The sequence below is a fragment of the Lissotriton vulgaris genome, chromosome 4_1 (genome assembly GCF_964263255.1).
Source record: "Lissotriton vulgaris chromosome 4_1, aLisVul1.2, whole genome shotgun sequence".
Classification (NCBI taxonomy): domain Eukaryota; kingdom Metazoa; phylum Chordata; class Amphibia; order Caudata; family Salamandridae; genus Lissotriton; species Lissotriton vulgaris.
Window position 1 is genome coordinate 1,972,544,603 of NC_141691.1, and position 20,701 is coordinate 1,972,565,303.

Below are 20,701 nucleotides of genomic sequence, written 5' to 3' on the forward strand. Positions count from 1 at the left end.
CTTTTGCGATCGTTATTCAGAATAGCTTGGATATCTGCCCTCCTTTACCAAAAATGGGAAAATTGAAAGTATAAGCCGATGATATCATGTTCATAATAAAGCCTGAGAAGGAGGTGCAAGCAAAAGCTTTTGAGATATTTGAAAAATTCTAGTCGCTTGTCAGTTATAAAATCAATTAAAAAAAACAACAGAAATAATACAGTGTAACTGTCAGCCTACGGATTTACATCCCGAGATTCTCCCTTGTTTAAATACAAAACCAAAAAGATATCTGGGTGTTTATTTCAAGGCCTGAATTTCTGAATTATATGACTTAAATTTTGCCCCACTTATACGAAAAGTGCGGGACTTATTTGGTCGATGGAATTCTCTTCCATTAACCATACTGGGCAGGGTCACATTGATGAAAATGTTTGTCCTTCCGTTATTTACTTTCTTATTCTCTGCGATTCCCTGTGTCTTAACGGCATCTTTCTTTGCTAAATTAGAGTCTATCGTTACATCCTTTCTCCGGAACAAGAAGGCCTCTCGAATTGCAGTCAGCACTTTATATGAGGAGGTGGAAAAGGGTGGATTAGCTCTCCCTAATTTCAGGGATTATTACTTTGCATATTTTGCACAATATATGTTGAGGTTTAAGCCAGAATGACAGCCAGAATTACAGATGGATTTATTTATTAATATTTTATGAATTTAATTTGTAAAGAGAATCAGATTTACTGCCCACTAACAATTGTAAAATCTCCTAAATTAGTAGGTTATAAGAGTATGCAGTGGTTTTCTATAAAAGTCAGGTTTTTTATAGAAGATATTCAATTCCTGTAATTAATTCTTCAACTCTGCTATCCGGCCTCACTTCACTATCTGGGATCAGAGATTTGTCGGCTATTGCACAAAAATCGGCCAAGGCTGGCTTTGGGAAAGTCCCTGACTTCCTAAGGAATGATAGATTGCTTAATATCGTTGAAATGTCTCATTTAATTCGAAATGGTTTCCTTGGCTACTATAACATCTTTAGTACATTTTTGAGTAAACTTGATGTGGTTCAGATAATCAAACAGAAATGTTTAATAAATGAATTACTAGAAGAGCACAAAGTTAAGAAACCCGGAGAATGGAAAAAGCATTTAGCCTCTATCAAGGGGATGCAGCTTGGGGAGAAAGCAATAACTAAATAGGAAAAACATGAAGAGATGGAAATCATTGCGAGTATGTGTTCAGTAGTCAATAAGCTCAATTTCTGCACGCCAAGGGGAGTGATTTTGCATAGAATGCTATTTATTTGTAAATGGCTGTTTTATAGAACCCACTTGTCTTATCTAAAGTTTATTCCAACCAATCTGGGCAGTGCTTTCGTTGCCTAAACCATCCTTCAGCCAATTGGACACATATCACATCACAATGTCCTCTGATTCAGAGGTTCTGGAATGACTTCTCTTGCTATTTGCAAGCTAAATGACTAATAACGCTAGATTTGAATATTAGGCTGATGGTGTTTGGCTACGACCCAGATCTTCATCTTTCTAACAAGTTGATAAAATTATTATATATCGTAATGACAGTCGCTAGATCACTTTTGCTTCAGAGATGGCGATCAGATCTTATACCAACTAAAAATGAATAGGTCTTGAAAATGAAGCAGATTTAAAAAAGCGAACAAGCCTATGCACTGCGAAGTGGGGGGATTAAGACGATTGAGATGGTTTGGGCAACCTATTTCGATTAAGATCTTAAAATTGAGCCAAAATCCCAGGAGGTATTTCCAGCATGCTCGAATCCTATGTATAGTAATATCAGAAGTTCTTTCTTTTACTGTACAACATGTTAGATTTTATTGTTATATAGCCATTTTAATTGATAAAGGATGAAATATAATTCTGGATATACTTGTTGATTCTCTGAATGTGTTTTAAGGTACTTAAAGTTCAATCAATTGCCTAGTCTGCGTTAATATTGGAAGAGGATGATGTTCCAAATTATGAAGTGTTCCATCTGTCGAACGCTGGCTTAAATGCATGTATTGCGTTTTTATTTCTTTTCTTTTTTCACAGATTTTAGGATTTACTGTTTTCAGGCCTACTGCTGTCATGTAATGATTTTGTATTAATCGACATGTTTAATGAATTATATGGACGTATTTATGGATAACAAGTTGCTTTTTATATGGATTTCAATACAAATAAAATAAGGTACTTAACTACAGCAGGAATTAATGTCATTATACCAAGATTGGCATGCATGTCCTTGCACCTTCTTGATTATTTAAATAGTTTTTATTACATTTTTCAACAATTTATACAAAAAAAACAAGACAAACAGATACACTGTTCTCCTAATGCAGTGATGCACTAATTTGACAGGTGTCGAGAAAGAGTTATCCACACAGTGTGTTGGCATGTCTTGAAACATTAAAGGTAAAAAAAACAACAGTACAGATTCATGTAAAAAAACATTTTTACAGTTCTGATCCATAGGACCAACAGGCTAATCTAATAGGAACTTGACCACGCATAGCAACTCATTCAGTAAGTTCCGGGTGTGAAAGCAGATAGGAACGGAGTGGCTGCCAGATATTTTTAGGGCGGGAGGCAAGTGGAAGCAGGGATGAGTATACATCACTGGTCGTATCATAATAGGTCATATCCCTTGGCCACGTACCTACCACAGGTGATGTAGTTCCTCCCCAATGCAAGGAAACCTCTCTTTTGGTTAGTATTTGTGCAATGGCAGTAAAGCGCCTCATCCCTCGACTCAGTGGAAGCATATAAACACCAAAAGGGCAAGCAATGGTGTGTGCGGAAGCTCGGTCTCAGGTATCACCTTCTTGATTATAATTATGGAATAGAGTATGATCCTGGAGTGATGAATCAGGTTGCTGATTTTTTTGAGTAGAGAACCACTGCTGACTGACTCGAATGCATTGTAAGACAGATGGAATGGTTACGCTATAGTGAAGTAGTGTGGCTCACTGGTTAGAGGCGGCAGACCCGAGAGCAGAGGACGGCCCGGGACCAGGGTTCGATTCCCGGCGCGGCAGGTTTCTGGACCAGGGTCAGCGGACTTGATAATTCTCTCGCCTCGGTGCCCACTCTGATCAGCGATCACACTCGGCAACTCTGGGCATTAGCTTGCCTCATCTTCACTAACGGCCCCACCAGACCGCCGGGGATGCCTGGTCTCACCCTGGAGATACCCATTAAGGGACCATCTCTCAGGGAAGCCAGGAAGGGTTTTGCAGCGGTCGAAGCGCCTTGGGACCCTACGGGTAAGTAGTGCGCTATATAAATGCCTATAGATTAGAGATATTGGTAGTAGACATAGTGGAATGTGAGGGTATATCTAAAGAATAGTGGGTGAACGCATACAAATCGGATTCTGTTTTGAACACATGTGCAATTCTCTATGGGTTCGCCTTTAAAAGAGAGTATGGATGAAGGAGTAAGACAATATTGGGAAATGAGCTATCATGGGACAAAAATGTTTTTTTAATGAGGGATGAGAGAATGGAACCACCAGCAGATTTGAAGAAGAACATTCTTTTAATTAATCATGAATTACATGTGGGGTTTGTCAAAAACAAGAAAAGAATCAGAACATTGTATAGATGGCCCGGTATTGATTTTCAAAATGAAAAATTGGTCAGGAATTGTCATGAATGTATGCATGCAGACAAGACTATGGTTACATTCAGTCCACCTGTGTGTCCCAGCTGATGTCCTAAAGGGCCTGAGGAAGAAAGATATTGCCATTGATATTCTAGGCCCCATAGTGAGTACCGATAACATAACTTGTTATATTGTGGTGCTTTTAGATTTATTTATTAAGTGGTCTGAGATTTGCATTTTTAAATAGCAATTTATGAATAATTAACAACATTTCAAGATTAATTATTCTTACGTGATGCAATTTCCAAATCAATGTTGAGTGATAACAATACTTAATTTAAGTGATTTATGATTTTGTGAGCAGGAATAGAATTAGACAGAAACACACTTCCCTTTATCAATCCAAGAGGAACAGCGCTGTTGAGCAATTTAATACAGTCAACATGGGCAGCATTTGCAAGGCTATTAGCAACTGTAAGGACTGGGAGATGGAAACTAAAAAACTATTGTGGGCCACCAATGTTAAAGGAGTATACCCCCGTCAAAATGTTAAGAGGGAGAGATCTTTGTACTAAGAAAAATCTGGCCTGGATGGAAAGTCTAATCCTCAATAGTTGGTCCTTGGAGATAGTTAAGGATGATACCCTTAAGGCTCGATTATCCTAAAAAGCTTACCATGATCCCAAGCATGATGTGAAAGAAGTTAAGTTAAACTTTGGTGGTAGGCTTATGGTTAAGGAGCCACACAAGAAGATCAAGGCAGCAAGAGATTTATGGGCCTATTTCAAGTTGTTGAATTGTTCACAAATTCAGCTAAATTTTCTGACGGGAACGTGTGGTATTTTAGTAAATTATGCAAACATCAAAGAGGTAGAATCCACACCAATTTTATTACTTCTCAAACTTTGTAATGCTCAAAGGCTAGATGTTGTAGTGTGCGACCATGTTGACATGTTCTGTCCGTGTGAAATGTAGCTGCAAAAATGTTGGTGCCTCGTCAGGTGTTAACCAAAGAAGCACTGCGAATATTTGAATTCTCAGATGGATAAGTTCCAACAGTTTTTTCCTATTTAATACACTTTTATTTCTTCCAGTTTTATCAGTAATCCATGTGTAATCTAATTTATTTATACTGAATGTTTCAAACATAAGTTCAACCACTACCTATCCAGACTTTTCTTCTAAATGCATGGACACTCACCATTCCTCAAAGTGCTAGGTATTTCTACGGCGAAAGGGGCTTGTAAATATGCCCCAGAGTTCGAAGGCATTTGATGATATCACTCCTTTGGTATGTACAATTTTTGTTATATAGCCAAATATATTTACTTTGTATCTGCCAGACTTACAAAGCGAGGTGTTAAGCTTACTCACTTTAGCATACATTTTGGATAAGCGTGGACTGTAACTCCTCCAAGAGACAATTTAGCACAATAAAAGATCTCATTAAGCGTTCCTGCTCTTTAACTTATTTTACTCCTTCAGGAGATCTCTGAAACTTTCCTTACAAACAATTCCAAAGAGTAGCCTTGATATATATTTTTTTCAGACTTCTTTTCTTGCCTCAGTTCTGAAACTTCCTCAACACATCACTGTTAGCCCTCACATTCACCTCTACTGAAAAGCTGCAATTAAATTAGCCTCACCCTCTTGACTCCAGCCATTCTCACATTCTTTAGTGTTCACTGGCATTGTCTGTAGTGCTGCTAAAGTGATCTGTAATCTATCACTCTCTTCTGCCTCAGTAGTTTCAGATTGGAAACAGGCCTTCGCGATGCCTCTACTTAAAAATCCATCCGATGACCTTCTGTCCTCACCATTTTCTGTCCCATTTCCCTTTTACCTCTTCACGCCAAACTGATCAAAAATAGGTTAGCCACCTGTTTTAATAATTTTTACAAACATTTTTCTTCTCTAATCAGCAGAGTTGGACTTTCATCCTCCTCGCAGCATTGAATCAGTTCTGGTTGGCTGATTTGCAGGAGCTGGCTATGATCAAGGAAGTTTGGGTGCAGGTCCTTTAAGGCTTTCTGCAGCATTTTATATTCTCATACATTCTAACTGCTTTAAAGGCCTCACGTCATTTACCTTGGACCGCACACAAGCCATCCACCTTTCTCCTTTCTGTCTTTCCATATAAAATATGCTGCCTGTAGAAATGTGGTACAAAAGGGGGTGGTGATGGACGGAGCATCTGAATCAATCAAACACTCACACCCAGTCAAAAGATATGGGTTTAATCCATCACTGTTCTTTAGCCCACTCTGTCACCCCAGTTCAGACATGGCTATATGCAAATCAGTCTGACCCTGTGCCTCATGGGAACAGTCCAGCCCGAACTGCCAAGCCATGTCTTCCTTGGACCGGAAACAAGCTTCCGAGGACCGGTTTCTGGCATTCCTTCCATCTTCAGCCCGGCTTGCTTGAATCCAGTGGCAAAGTGAGCAAGGGACTCACGTCTGAGCATACCCTGCCACACTTAGGGCGGCCAAAAGCGATACAACATAGGGTGGTGATGGACGGAGCATCTCAATCAATCAAACACTCACACCCAGTCAAAAGATCTGGGTTTAATCAATCACCGTTCTTTAGCCCACTCTGCCACCCCAGTTCAGACATAGCTATATGCAAATCAGTCTGACCCTGTGCCTCATGGGAACAGTCCAGCCCGAACTGCCAAGCCATGTCTTCCCTGGACCGGAAACAAGCTACCGAGGACCGGTTTCTGGCATTCCAGCCGTCTTCAGCCAGGCTTGCTTGAATCCAGTGGCAAAGTGAGCAAGGGACTCATGTCTGAGCATACCCTGCCACACTTATATCGGCCAAAAGTGGTACAAAAGGGGGTGGTGATGGACGGAGCATCTGAATCAATCAAACACTCACACGCAGTCAAAAGATCTGGGTTCAATCCATCACCGTTCTTTAGCCCACTCTGCCACCCTAGTTCAGACATGGCTATATGCAAATCAGCCTGACCCTGTGCCTCATGGGAACAGTCCTGCCCGAACTGCCAAGCCATGTCTTCCCTGGACCGGAAACAAGCTTCCGAGGTCCTGTTTCTGGCATTCCAGCCGTCTTCAGCCATGGCAGGGTATGCTCACTTTGCCACTGGATTCAAGGAAGCCGGGCTGAAGACGGCTGGAATGCCAGAAAAAAGAATATTCACACAATAAATTCATTTAAATATAGAAAATATATTTTTGGAAAGTAGTGCAACAATGTTTAATTAGGTACATTTAATATTTGTTTTTTCTGTGACCCCCCCTAATGTATGCACTTTCCTCATTGCTTGATACACTGTAACAGTATATATGACCTTCATCACCATTGTTTGCACTTTCCCCAATGTTTGTGAAACTGAAGTTAGAAAAGTAAATCTGATGCTCTCCATGGATGCACTTTTCGTAATGTGTGTTCAACTGAAGTTGTAATAATATTTCTAACACTTCCTCCAATATCTGCATTTTCTGCAATATTTCTTAGACTGAAGTTAGAATATTAAAATTGTCCCTCTTGATGTATGCATTTTATGTGTATAATTAATTTATTTTAATTTCTGACAGTATGTTTACATTATTTATAAATGTGTTTATGAAGCTGCATGTGATTTGGTTTTGTTTGAAGTTAAAACATTTGTTAATGTATTATTTTTATGATACCTTAACATTTAATTTTAAATGTTTTCCTTTTATGAAAAAGAATGTAATTTTTATTTCAATTTAGAATACTGTTAATTGCAATCAAATATATACACACTCACCATTATAATGTTGATATTTTGGACAATAATATTGTTTTTACAATTATAGTTTTGCACTTTACTTTATATGCATTTAAAGACAATATTTATGTGTTTGATGCTTTTACCAGACTATTTTTGTACTACAATATTTTTGTGCTTGACATTTTGTCATACAACGCACCTATAGTGGTGACGCAAGCTGCAGTCAATAGCGCAACATTAATGGCATCTGATAAAGCTCAAAAGCACCACAGTTGGAGCCCTGGAGCAAATCTCACATAAACTATGAACCTTTTTTATGTATTTTGTCTAACAGTATCTCATTATTCAAAATTTAGGGACAGTTCAGTTTAGTTCTTTTTGTCATGAAGCATTACCTGTGGTACTGTGAGTGGGTGGGTGTAAGTCATATCTGAAAAAGCGTGTTTTAGCACATGGACCTGGGTTGAACCATTTAGACTTCATACTCTGGTATTTCTGTGATGGGGAGTTCGAGTTCGGTGAGTGCAATTGTTTTCAATTGTTTTCTCCCCCTCTCCCTCTATTAATTCTAAAGGCATAGAACTTAGAGCCAGATGTTGAAAATGACACTTTCTGCAGGGCCACCCCCAGATGTTTTGCCTTCTTGCTCCCCTTTTTGCTAAATTCCCTTTTGTTGGCCTTAAATACTAATATCGCCTAGATCTTCCTCTTCCGCACCGAGGTTTTTGGAGGAGCTTAGAAAAAAAAGTCAGAATGTAAAATACTTGATCGCAGTTGGAGACTGACGTATTCTGCGGAAAGCAAGTCAGGTTATCGGGCGGCTCTCAAAGAATATCGCAGACTCCTCACTAAAAATAAAAGAGATTTCTAACCCGATAGAACTGATAATGCTAAAAACGCTTTCAGGGAAATTTTTCAAATTGTTAAATCCTTCACTGATCCTCTAGCCCTTACTCACACCCACCCTCCTTCACAGAGCTTATGCAACAAACTCTCTCAGTTCTTTGAGGACAACATCGCTTTGATTTATACCTCCTTTCCTGAGCCACGGGAAGAACCCCAGCCTTCTGATGATCATGATCTGAGTAAGGCTCTGGGCTTGGTACACTCAGAGTTTGCGGCAATATCAGAGAAAGTTTCTCTCCTAGAACTGCAGAAGTGCAAATCTGGCTCCCCGAGTGACCCGTGGCAAGCTAGACAATATAAAGCCCTTGCTGGATTCCTTAACTCTCACCTTAACTCCATCTGGAATCTATCGCTCAGATTGGGAATCTACCCGATAGCCTGGAAACATGCCTTTCTCCAGCCTATCCGGAAAAAAGTCAATGCAGATCCAGAAGTCCCTTGTAACTACAGACCCATCTCTCTACTGCCTGCTCCCGCGAAAGTCTTAGAGAAGCTAGCTTATCAGCAACTGGCTTGCTTCATTGAGTCTAATGACCTTCTCCATGACTCTCAATCCGGCTTTTGATCCGGCTATACTATGGAATCAGCCCTAATTGAAATGGCGGACTCGATACGCTGGGTGGTAGGTTCAAAGGCGGTGTTAGTGTTGTTAGATTTGTCTGCAGCATTTGACACCATCTCACATTCTATCCTTCTGAATCGACTAATGTCCATAGGAATTCAGGGCACAGTATTGACCTGACTAACATCCTTTCTCTCCGACCGTAACAACAGGTCCGGACCCACCCCTTTACATCTCCGATTAAACCTCTTAAATGGGGTGTGCCACAGGGCTCTGCCCTGAAACCGCTTCTTTTTAATGTTAACTTATCCCCTCTGGCAGAGATGATCTTTAAAACCAGGATCAAAATTATATCTTTCGCTGATAATACCCAGCTATTGTTCACCTTTAATGCGGTGTCAGTCGCCACATTTGATCCCCTTAAAGTGTGTCTTAAGAACATTGCGGCATGGATGGACCGCAATTTCTTGAAACTCAATGCAGATAAGACCGAGATCTTATTTTTTAATCAACCCTCCCCTCTCTCCTCTAATCTGTGGTGGCCTGTGGAACTGGGTTCGGCCCCACTCCCCAAGGAATCAGTCAAGAATAGGGGATCAAATGTGGCGACCTATGACCCTGCTCGCAGGCAAGTCACTCCCCACGCTGCTGCACGGCTCTGCCTGCATTGTTTTTGCCTAATCTTGTATTTTTCCCCTGTGCCTAACTTGCTTTCTTGCCCAGACTTGTTTTTATTTCCCTGTGCCTAACTTGCTTTCTTGCCCAGACTTGTTTTTATTCCTCTGTGCCTGTACTTGTTTTCTTGCCTAAACTTGTTTTTCCTTCCTGTGCCCAGTTCTCCCGCGGACCCCGCCCGTTTTCCTGCCGCTGCGTCCCTGCGGCCCTGCCCACCTGCAATCCCATTTGCCACCCCACTCCCGCCTCCTAGCTGCTCCTCCCTCCCACATCCCCTCATATGGAAGCCGCTAGGCAGCCGCGCTGCGCCCGTCCGTGCCTGGACCGCACCCAGTGCCAGAACCCCTGGCCCCCACACCCCCCACCGCACCCGACCGAGACTCAGCTACGACGCCAACTCCCTCCATGCTCTCAACACCGGCCGAGACCAATGCTGCAACCAGGCTGCCCCGAAACACACCCACGGTCCCTTCTCCTGCCGCAGCTGCAGATTCACCTGCGGTAGAACCGTTAAACCACCAAGTACCAGACCCAACCACCTCCGCTGCATACTCCTCAACACCGGCTCCGCACGCAAACACGCCATCGAGCTCTGGGACCTGCTTGACACTACAGGACCGGACGTAGCCTTCCTTACCGAGACGTGGTGGAACATCGCCGTGGCCATCCCAGATGGATACAAGATCACCCGCAGGGACAACGCCTACGGCATCGGAGGAGGAATAGCCATCATCCACAAGTCCACCCTCAAGGTCACCACCCACGCAGACAACTCCCTCAACACCGCCGAACACATACACTTTCGGATCCACACTAACCCTAACACCACCATCAGAGGAACTCTCATCTACAGACCCCCCGAAACACGGGCCCGCTTCAGCGACTCCATTGCTGACCTCGCCAGCACCCACGCACTCGCCTCCACGGACTACATCATTTTCCGGGACCTGAACTTCCACCTCGAGAACAACAACAACGCCAACTCCTCCACGCTTATCGAGAACCTCGCCAACCTCGGCCTCAGACAACTCGTCACCGCGCCCACCCACACCGCCGGCCACATGCTGGATGCCATCTTCTCCACAGGCACCCACATCACCTTTGACCACACCACGCAACCCCACTGGACCGACCACCGCTGCATTCACTTCACCTTCAAGAAACCAACCACGCGCCATCGCACCCAACAGATGTCTCGCCGCTGCTGGAGCAAAGTCACCGAAGATCAGCTGATCACCACCCTCTCCCAGAACCCACCCACCGACCCCACCAACCAAGACGCCGCAGCCCGCAAACTCAGACAGTGGATCAACGACTGTGCCAACACCCTCGCCCCATTGAAGAAACCCTCCAACAACCACGCCGGCAAGAGAGCCACCTGGTTCACCGACGAGCTCCAGGCCTCCAAGCGTGCGGAGAAGAAATGGCTCCACGTACGCACACTAGACAACCACGCAGCCCTCAAGGACGCCACCCGCAGACACCACCACCTCATCAGATCAGCCAAGAGATCCTCCTTCAAAGACCGCCTGCATAACAACGCACACAACACAAAGAGCTCTTCTGGATCGTAAAAGAACTCTCCAACCCCAGCGGCAACACCAACGACATTCTGCCCTCACAGGAACTGTGCGACTCACTGGCCATCTTTTTCCACCGCAAGATCGCAGACATCCACGAAAGCTTCAACACCACGACCGACCCTACCACGCCAGACTCCACCCCTCTCCCGAACACCAACAGCACCAACCGCCTGACCTCCTGGTCCAACGTCACCGACGTCGAGACACGCAAGGTCATGAACTCGATCCACTCAGAATCACCAACAGACCCGTGCCCACACCACATATTCAACAAGGCAGACGCAGCCATCCCAACCAACTACGTAAGATCATCAACATCGCCTTCAAAACAGCAACATTCCCGGAAAGCTGGAAGTATGCCGAAATCAACGCCCACCTCAAAAAGCCCAAGGCGGACCCCGAGGACCTCAAGAACCTCTGGCCCATCTCCCTGCTCCCGTTCCCGGCGAAGGTCATTGAGAAAATCGTCAACATGCAACTGACCCGCCACCTCGAAGACAACAACATCCTGGACCCGTCCTAATCCGGTTTCAGACGAAACCACAGCACCGAGACAGCCCTCATGGCTGCCACAGACAACATCAGGCGCCAATTAGACAACGGCAAAACATCTGCCCTCATCCTCCTGCCATCGCACTCTAAAAACACGCCTCCAAGAAGCCGGTATCCAAGAGAAGGCCCTCGACTGGACCACATCCTTCCTCTCCGACAGATCCCAGAGCGTCCGCCTCCCACCTTTCCGATCCGAAGCCACCAACATCATCTGGCGCGTCCAACAGGGTTCCTCCCTCAGCCCGACGCTGTTCAACATCTACATGGCCACCACAACCTCAACATCATCTCCTACGCCGACGACACTCAGCTCATCCTCTCCCTCACCAAGGACCCACGCACCACCAAAACGAACATCCACGACGGAATGAAGGCCATCGCCGACTGGATGAGGAGCAGCCGGCTGAAACTGAACTCGGACAAGACGGAGGTCCTCATCCTCGGACCCAACCCCTCAGCCTGGGACGATTCCTGCTGGCCAACCACTCTGGGGACAGCACCGACACCCACCGACCACGCACGCAATCTTGGATTCCTCCTTGACTCCTCCCTCTCCATGTCCAAACAGGTCAACGCCATCTCCTCCTCCTGCTACAACAGCCTCCGCATGCTCTGCAGGATCTACAAGTGGATCTCGACCGAAACTAGAAGAACGGTGACACAGGCCCTCGTCAGCAGCGGGCTGGACTATGGCAACGCACTCTACGCCGGAATCCCAGCCAAACACCTACGACGACTACAGTGCATCCAAAATGCCTCCGCCCGACTGATCATCAACGTCCCCCGCCACCGCCACATCACTCCCCACCTGAGAAACCTACACTGGCTCCCCGTCGACAAGAGGATTACCTTCAAACTCCTCACCTACGCACACAAAACACTCTACAACACCGGACCAGCCTACCTGAACAGCAGACTCAGCTTCCATACCCCGACCCGCCAACTCCGCTCCGCCTGCCTAGCCCTCGCTGCCATCCCTCGCATCCAACGAACCACCTCAGGTGGCAAATCCTTCTCCTACCTCACCGCCAAGGCCTGGAACACCCTTCCTACCCACCTACGGCAGACCGAAGACCTACTCGCCTTCAGAAGACTCCTCAAGAGCTGGCTCTTCGAACAGTAGCAAAGCTCCCCCCCCCCCCTCTGCGCCTTGAGACCCTCATGGGTAAGTAGAGCGCTCTCCAAATAGATTGATTTAAGAATCTGGGCGTTAGATGGGACAAACAGCTATCCCTTGCTGTGCAGGGGCAAACAGTTGCAGCCGCCTGTTTAGGTAAAATCAAAACTATTAGAAAATTTATTAATTACCTATCCAACCCTACTTGTAAAACTGTGGTCCATTCTCTGATAACTTCAAATTTGGACTACGCGAATGGATTATATCTGGGTATCTCCTTAGGATTGCTCCGCAGACTCCAGACACTATATAATGCTGTGCGTTCTGCTCAGACAACACATCTTCCCCTATCTGCGACAACTACACTGGCTTCCCATCTCTAAGCAAATTGAATTTAAGGCCCTGACACTAGCCTTCCGGGCAGGCAAAGGTCTAGGGCCGGCCTATTTCAGAAGGAGACTTCGCCCATATGGTCAGTCCAGATCCCTACGGTCCAACACTCAATGCTTGCTTGTCACTCCCAGGTTCCAAAACGGCGGGTAAATGATTTGAGGTGGGCGCCCCTCAATGTTGGAACAAACTACCCCCTCACCTGCGCCTGATTCAGTCTGAACCCGAGTTTTGCAAATCTCTCAAAACCTGGCTATTTAGTCGCCAGGACTAGTTTCAGCTCTGGCTGCTGCCTTGCTCTCTGTCTGATATAGGGCCGGGACACCCTGTTGGGGTAGCTGTGCACTCAAGAAATGCCTTATTATTATTATTATTATTATTAAGGCTCTGGGCACTTTACCATTGCTAACCAGTGCTAAAATGTATGTGCTCTCTCCTTAAAACATGGTAACATTGGCTTATCCACAACTGGCATATCTAATGTACATATAAGTTCCTAGTAAAGTGGCACTACAGGTGCCCATGGCCTGTAAATTAAATGCTTCTCGTGAGTCTGTAGCACTGTCATTGCAGAGACTGTATATGAAGTTTAAACGGCCAAGTTGACCTGTCAAGTTAAACCTCTTGCCTGGTCTGAATCTTCCTTTTTGATACATATAACTCATCCATAGGGTAGGACCTGAACAGCACAAGGGCAGGGTGCAGTGTATTTAAAAAGTAGGGCATGCACTTTTAAGTTTTACATGTCTTGATACTGACAAGCTTTTACATATGTTTTTCACTACTGCAAGGCCTATTTCTCGCACAGGATAACATAGGGATTACCTCGTTACATTTTATAAGTGAAATCGACAATTATGAAGAGATAGACGTTTCAAGTTTGGTGTCTCTGGAATCACTATTTAGAATCACAACTTATGGTGAAGTCGGATTTTAAATTGCAATTCCGAAAATGCCAGTTTTAGAAAGTTGGCATTTTTTCACTTTAGCTAGTTGGGGCATGCTGTCTGTCTCTGATCATGTCTGGAGTGGGTGACAGTTGGGCCTTTCGTATTCCCCATAGACAGTCACACACAATGGGAGCTCAGGTGTGACTTGATGGACCATCCTGGTAGGATGAAAGGGAGGAGCTGGACCTAGCCTCACGTATACCTGAATAGGATGTCCAGTCCACAAATAAAAGGCTGCATACCCCCAGGAGTGAGTGTGGAGACAAGTCAGGAAGGGAGGACCTCTGTGCACTTCAAAGGCCTGTCTTTGAACCCTTCCCCACTTCAAAAGGCACAACTGGGTATAAGTATCGGACCTCTGACACCATCACTTCAGCACACTTCTGGACCTGTGGTTACTCTGTCAGGGAGAAAGAACTGCTGTGCTGCCGAAAGGACTGCTTCTCTGCTGGTCTGCTATTCTATTGGACTCTTGCTTTGCTCTGCTGACCTGCTGCTTGCCATTCTCTTTCCTGGGTAAGAAGGACTGGACTTGAATCACTTGAACCCAGAACCCAAAGTGACTACTTGGGCTAGTTGGCTGGCCAAGTGATCTGAAGTCTCAGGGACATAACATTCTTCCAACCACCCTGCTTCTGCACCTGGATTCTGCCATCTGTGTGTCTGCCCTGCCAAGCGATGTCATCCCAGTCGTGGACCCTTGGAAGTAGGCCTAAGGTGTTTGTTGCAGCGAAACTGATACATCCTCCGTCTACCCATTGCATCAACACCACTGCATGGATCAGAACCAGCGCATTGTCCCTGTTGCATGGATCAGAACAGGTGCATCTCCTCGGCTGAGTGGATCGGACTCGACCCATCACTTTGGAACCACAACTGTTTATCGTTCATCACGGTGCAAAGTGCCAGCATCTTCTTCGTTGGCAGTCTCTATGACAACACTGAACCTCTGCATTTTATTTTTTTTATTTTATGTAGTTTATAGAGCGCGCAGCTACCCCCGAAGGGGTGTCCCGGCGCTAAAATCCTGAGTCACCACGGGAAAGGGGGAGTCAAGCAGAAGGAGCAGTGGAGTGACTAAAGTCCGGAGAAGAGCCAGGTTTTAAGTTTGGCTCGGAAGATGGATTCAGAGGGACAGAATCTCAGCTCAATTGGAAGGGAGTTCCACAATTTGGCAGCAATGACGCTGAACCCTCTGCCACCAGTTCTAGATAATCTAAAACGGGGCGAGATCAGGAGGCGGAGGTCATTAGATCGCAAGGATCTGGTGGAGCGGGATATCGAAACCCGTTTTTTCAGATAAGTAGGTCCGCAGTCGTTGACGGCTCGATAGGTGAGGGTGAGGACCTTGAACTGAATGCGGCTAGCCACTGGAAGCCAGTGGAGTTCCCTCCGATAAGCAGAAACAGATTGACGGTACAGGATATTACCGATCAGTCTGGCTGCAGCATTCTGGACAATCTGCAGCCGGCCTATCAGGTACTGGGGGGCACCAGCATAGAGGCTATTGGCATAGTCCAAGTGGGACGTGATGAGGGCTTGGGTGACTGTGCGGCGGGAATCCAGGGGGAGATAGGGAAGGATTTTTCTGATCATGCGTAGTTTCATGAAGCAGGCGGAGGTGACTTTATTGACCTGGGTTTTGCATGACAGGGAGTCGTCAAATTGGAAACCTAGATTCCGAGCCGAGTGAACGGGGGACGGGGCGGGATCAAGCGCCGTGGGCCACCACCAAGAGGAGGGGATGGAGGTTCTCTGATTAAAAAACAGAACCTCTGTTTTGTCTGCATTCAATCTGAGGTGATTCGCGGTCATCCAGACACTGATGTTGTTAAGGCATTGGCGAAAATTGACGAATGCGGAGTCCGAGTGGTCCCTGAAGGAGAACACCAACTGTGTGTCGTCAGCGTAAGAGACCACCCTGACTCCGTAGGACTCCACAACATCGGCCAAGGGGGCAAGATAGACGTTGAAGAACAGGGGGCTGAGGGCGGAGCCTTGCGGCACCCCACATGACAGAGGTTTTTTCTCTGATTTGAAGGGACGCAACAGTACCCTTTGACTTCTAGATGAGAGGAAGGACTCGATCCAGCTGAAGGCAGTGCCACCAATGCCTATCTGCTTAAGTCGGTCAAGGAGGATGGGGTGAGAGACCGTATCGAAAGCTGCGGACAAGTCGAGGAGAACCAGCATGGCCTCCTCGCCCCTGTCCACGCATTCTCGAATTGTTTCGGATACTTCCAGCAGGGCCGTCTCAGTGCTGAATCCGGCTCTGAATCCGGATTGTGATCCATGCAGCAGAGAATGGTTTTCAAGGTATTCCGTGAGTTGCAGCTGCACGGCTTTTTCCAGGACCTTGGCGGGTTTAGGGAGAAGGGAGATGGGACGATAATTAGCAAAAACAGTGGGACCAGCGTCTGCTTTTTTTAGAATAGGGATCACCAAGGCCTCCTTCCAGGTGGTAGGGAAGAAGCCATGGTGAAGGGAAGCATTCCAGATGGAGAGGAAGGGGCAGGCGAGTAAAGGCGCCAGTTCTCCCATGATTTTTGCGGGGACAGGATCAGAGGGGGCACCGGATTTGCAGTGAATAAGTAGTCTGATAGCCTCGTCCTGGTTAAGTTTGTTAAATGAAAGAAAGGACGGTGATTCTGGGGGACTAGTGGGAGAAGGCAAGGTAACAGGCTCTGTGGGGAAGAAGACACAGCATCACAGCACCCCACTCATCGGAGCCAACGCTTTGCTACTGCTGAGCGGATCAGGACAGCGCACTGCATGGATCGGCACCGGTGCATCACCTCATCTGCACCATGCATCTTTGATGTTGACGTAACCAGGATTAAAGTTCTTTTGTTCAGCAGGCCTCAATGGGTCACTGTAGCCGGCCCACGCTCCATTGTGGTTAACCAGAAGATTGGACTTTGTCCCAGACCGGTGCAACGAGTTATCCCAAGTAATCGGTTATTGCTTCTAAGTGCTATTTTACTGTTTATGCTTTAAGAATAAATATCTGAAGTTCTACTTATTGGATTTTTGTTGTTTTGGTATTTTATTTATTGAAATGTGCCTTATGTTTCTAAACTGGTGTGGGATCTTTTTGCTTGGTGATATTGCTGTTGTTACTGTTTACTGTGTTGCACAAATACTTTACACATTGCCTTCAAGTTAAGCCTAACTGCTCTGTGGCAAGCTACCAGTGGGTGAGCACAGGTTAATTTGAAGATTGTTGGTGCCTTACCCTGACTCGGATTGTGGTTACTATTTGAACAGGGATCACACCTCTGTCTACCTGGAACCCTATTTCTAACAAGAATTATGAAGGGATTTTGTGGTTTGCAAGTACATAAAAAATCAATATTTGAAAGAGGGTGCTTAGGGTGTACTTTCTAAGCACTGATTTGCAATGCAATGCATTAACGTTTGCAACCAAAATCCAGTTGCAAAAAGTTTTTTTTACATCAACTACATAAAGGTAGTGCTAACCCATTGGCAAATGGTTAGGAGACCTGAACAGACAGCTTCCCCTCTGTTAATATTGAAAAAAACTATTTTTAGGAGTAGGTAATGATCCCATCCACTTTATCTTTAATAAAAGTGGGCTACATTTTAAGAAAAAAGTCTGCTTTATTTAATAATCAATCACAGACATGGTAGTGTGTGTCCCCAACATGCCACCATCACTGTTAAGGCAGAAAATGGTGGTAGGTCGCAGTTTGCCACCTACCTCATTAATATCATGAGGTAGGTCAAATTGTGTCCCAGTACTATTCAGTATTTTGTGAGCCGACCGATTAGTACTTAGGTCAATTCCCAAAATACCATTGGATATGGAAAAATCCAGTGCACCATTAGAGACTTCTTTTAAATAATCCAATGTTCCTATGGATCTTAGGTCCTTAAACACCTGAATCAGTAATTGGGATATTGGTAAAAAAGTTCAAGAGATGTGAAAGAGTAATCATTTTTTATAGTATTCGCCTCCCTAGAGTCAACAATGACTGAAACATACAAAAGAAGATTAAGTCTTGTGTATGATATTCTGGTTATTATGTTTTATTCCTCCAAGAACTAAATGTACCTGCTGAAAATGTGTACTACAGATGAAGTACATGTTTTAATTTCACAAACAAGTTACAGCAGTTTTCTTTTATTTATTGAATCATAAAGATGGAATCTGAAGTGTTTGAATTGCTCAATGTATTTAATCAATGGACTTTCAAATTGAAACTGTAAACCTTTTTTATATGTATTGTAAAAATCCAAACATTTCACTGCGCTCACACCCACGGTGGTGAGCATCACCAACCTCTTGAAAAACTTTGCACCTGCGATGCTCAAGCATATGTTGGACAAACTGCTAAACATAACAGCATCATACACTGTACCCCCAGAAATAAACACCATCGCACACCCACCCATGAGAACCAAGTAGCCAAAGAGAGAAAAGCACTTAAGTGCTTCCTGAATCAGCACTACAGCCAGTCACACTGCAAAACAGTTCTAAAGGGGGATTAGTGCTGCCATTGATTTCACAGAAAAAGTGAACATCATATGGCTATGCCCAGAGGATGACCTCTGATATCATGTGACCATTCTCTCTTACCACTAGAACCATATCTTCACAAACCAACCACAGAACAACTAAGTTGAGGAGCTGCAGAACTGCTTTTCAAGATGATACTGGTGGTGAACCTATGCCATCAATGACCAGTATCAAAGTGTAACTCCGCAAAAGAGGGTAAACCTTTTCTATGGTGGACCATAAAAACATTGATTAAAACCCCTTTTGTCGATTATATTGATTCCCTGATGGCCCCTTTCTCTAGAAGATCTCGAACCTTGTTACGGCGGGATTTTTGATCTCTTATCAGATCACTATAGATCTAGATCCCAACTCAGGTCGACTGAACCTTTGTTACCTGTCATAGAGTAAAAAGCAATCCACTACTAGGTTAATCAGTTTAAGACTTTGCACAACTCTGAAGAACCACTTACTACGAATACGTTTTAAAAGTTTTATTATAAAGCCAAAGATAACTGGAGATACAAACATCTCAAAAGATCAAAGTTCAAAAGATACACTGGCATTAGTACAAACATGAATTCCCTAAATGCTCTTAGGCGACAGAAGAATATCACCAAAACTAATTCAAAAATCATCAAGGTTGCAAGAATAGACACAAGTTGTAACTTGTGCGACATTTACAAAAGGGAAGGAAAATCCAAATTAGACTGTCCCTACACTAGACTAAGTGACATCCCTACTTAGCAAGATCTTAACCTAAAAAGGTGTCAGCCGTGGTGACTTCCAAAGAAGATCACTCACTTTCCCTTAGTCTTTGTTGTAAATCTGTGCATCGCAGTTATGCGCTATCTGCCTACCCATCCGCTCTCTTAGGTTCCTCAGGCCATCTGCTCTACCTCCACCCAGGGGTGCTGTCCCTAATACGAAATCACAATTACAGTAGAAACGCCCCTCAGAGACGCCCCTCACGTACACCCCTCATGTGGTGTCGGTTCTGGCTTTTTCCATGCTGATACTCCTCTGGGCTCATTGTTAGCGTTGACCTTGCTTCTCAGGCTCTTCTCCGGCAAGACGGTACCTCCCAGGAAATTCCTGAACCCTCCTCCAGGCCTGTGCCTGTCTCCCAGAACAGAGCTCTATTCATCACTCTCTTGATTGGAACCCCCTCGCACCTGCAAACAGACACCCATGAAGTGGGCCCCAAATTCCGGCCTCCAGCTTATCTCACAAGTCGTAAACCTTCGAGCATGGTCCACGATTTATGCTTAACACGACCTGATTCTAACTAGCACATGCAGATCAAAAGAAACGACCTTATCTCTTCAGGCCTACTAGAATTACATGAAACGAGCCTGTGCACACTATGAACCTTTATTTCTCAGCCTAAACAGTATTCTAACTTATTACACACAACTGGTTATAGGGAACACTTCTATAAAACGTATATTTTCAGTTCTATGATCAATAATACTTTGAATTATGACAACAGTAATCCATATCATGTAAAATTGTAAAGGCACGTATTCTTTCTCAGTGAACTGCCATGAGGCCTACACATTTCTACGTTTAGCAGCATTACATTCTCCTCTGCAACAGCCACGTGACATGGAATTTAATATCATTCTAACATCTCTAAACACTCCTACATTAGCTTTTCATACTGATATATGCACTCTGTATTAATTAAACACTCTTATATGTATGCACTCTATAAATTCGACACTCTTATATGTATGCACTCTATAAATTTGACACTCTTATGTGTTCCTTTAACTAGACTAGTGCAACTTGCTTGTAAATATGGTGCACCTCTACATTTTACTTGATTTGCGCTCTCTCAGTTCCCCCCTTTGATGACCATTAGAGGTCATCACCATCACAACACCATCCCTGAGGGTATGAATTGAATCAAACAGTACTTGTTGCAGTGCTCCCTCGCTTCATCACCTCTAGAGCCCTCAGACTCCTGTACTGGTTATCCTGCATCGCAGATAACCTCTGCTCCTGCTCTCTCATGGATCTTTGCAACCTATTTGATCTATACCATTGATACAGCCGCACCAACCCCCACAATGTGATTACACAAATCACTATTATGATGATAGGTTTCAGTAT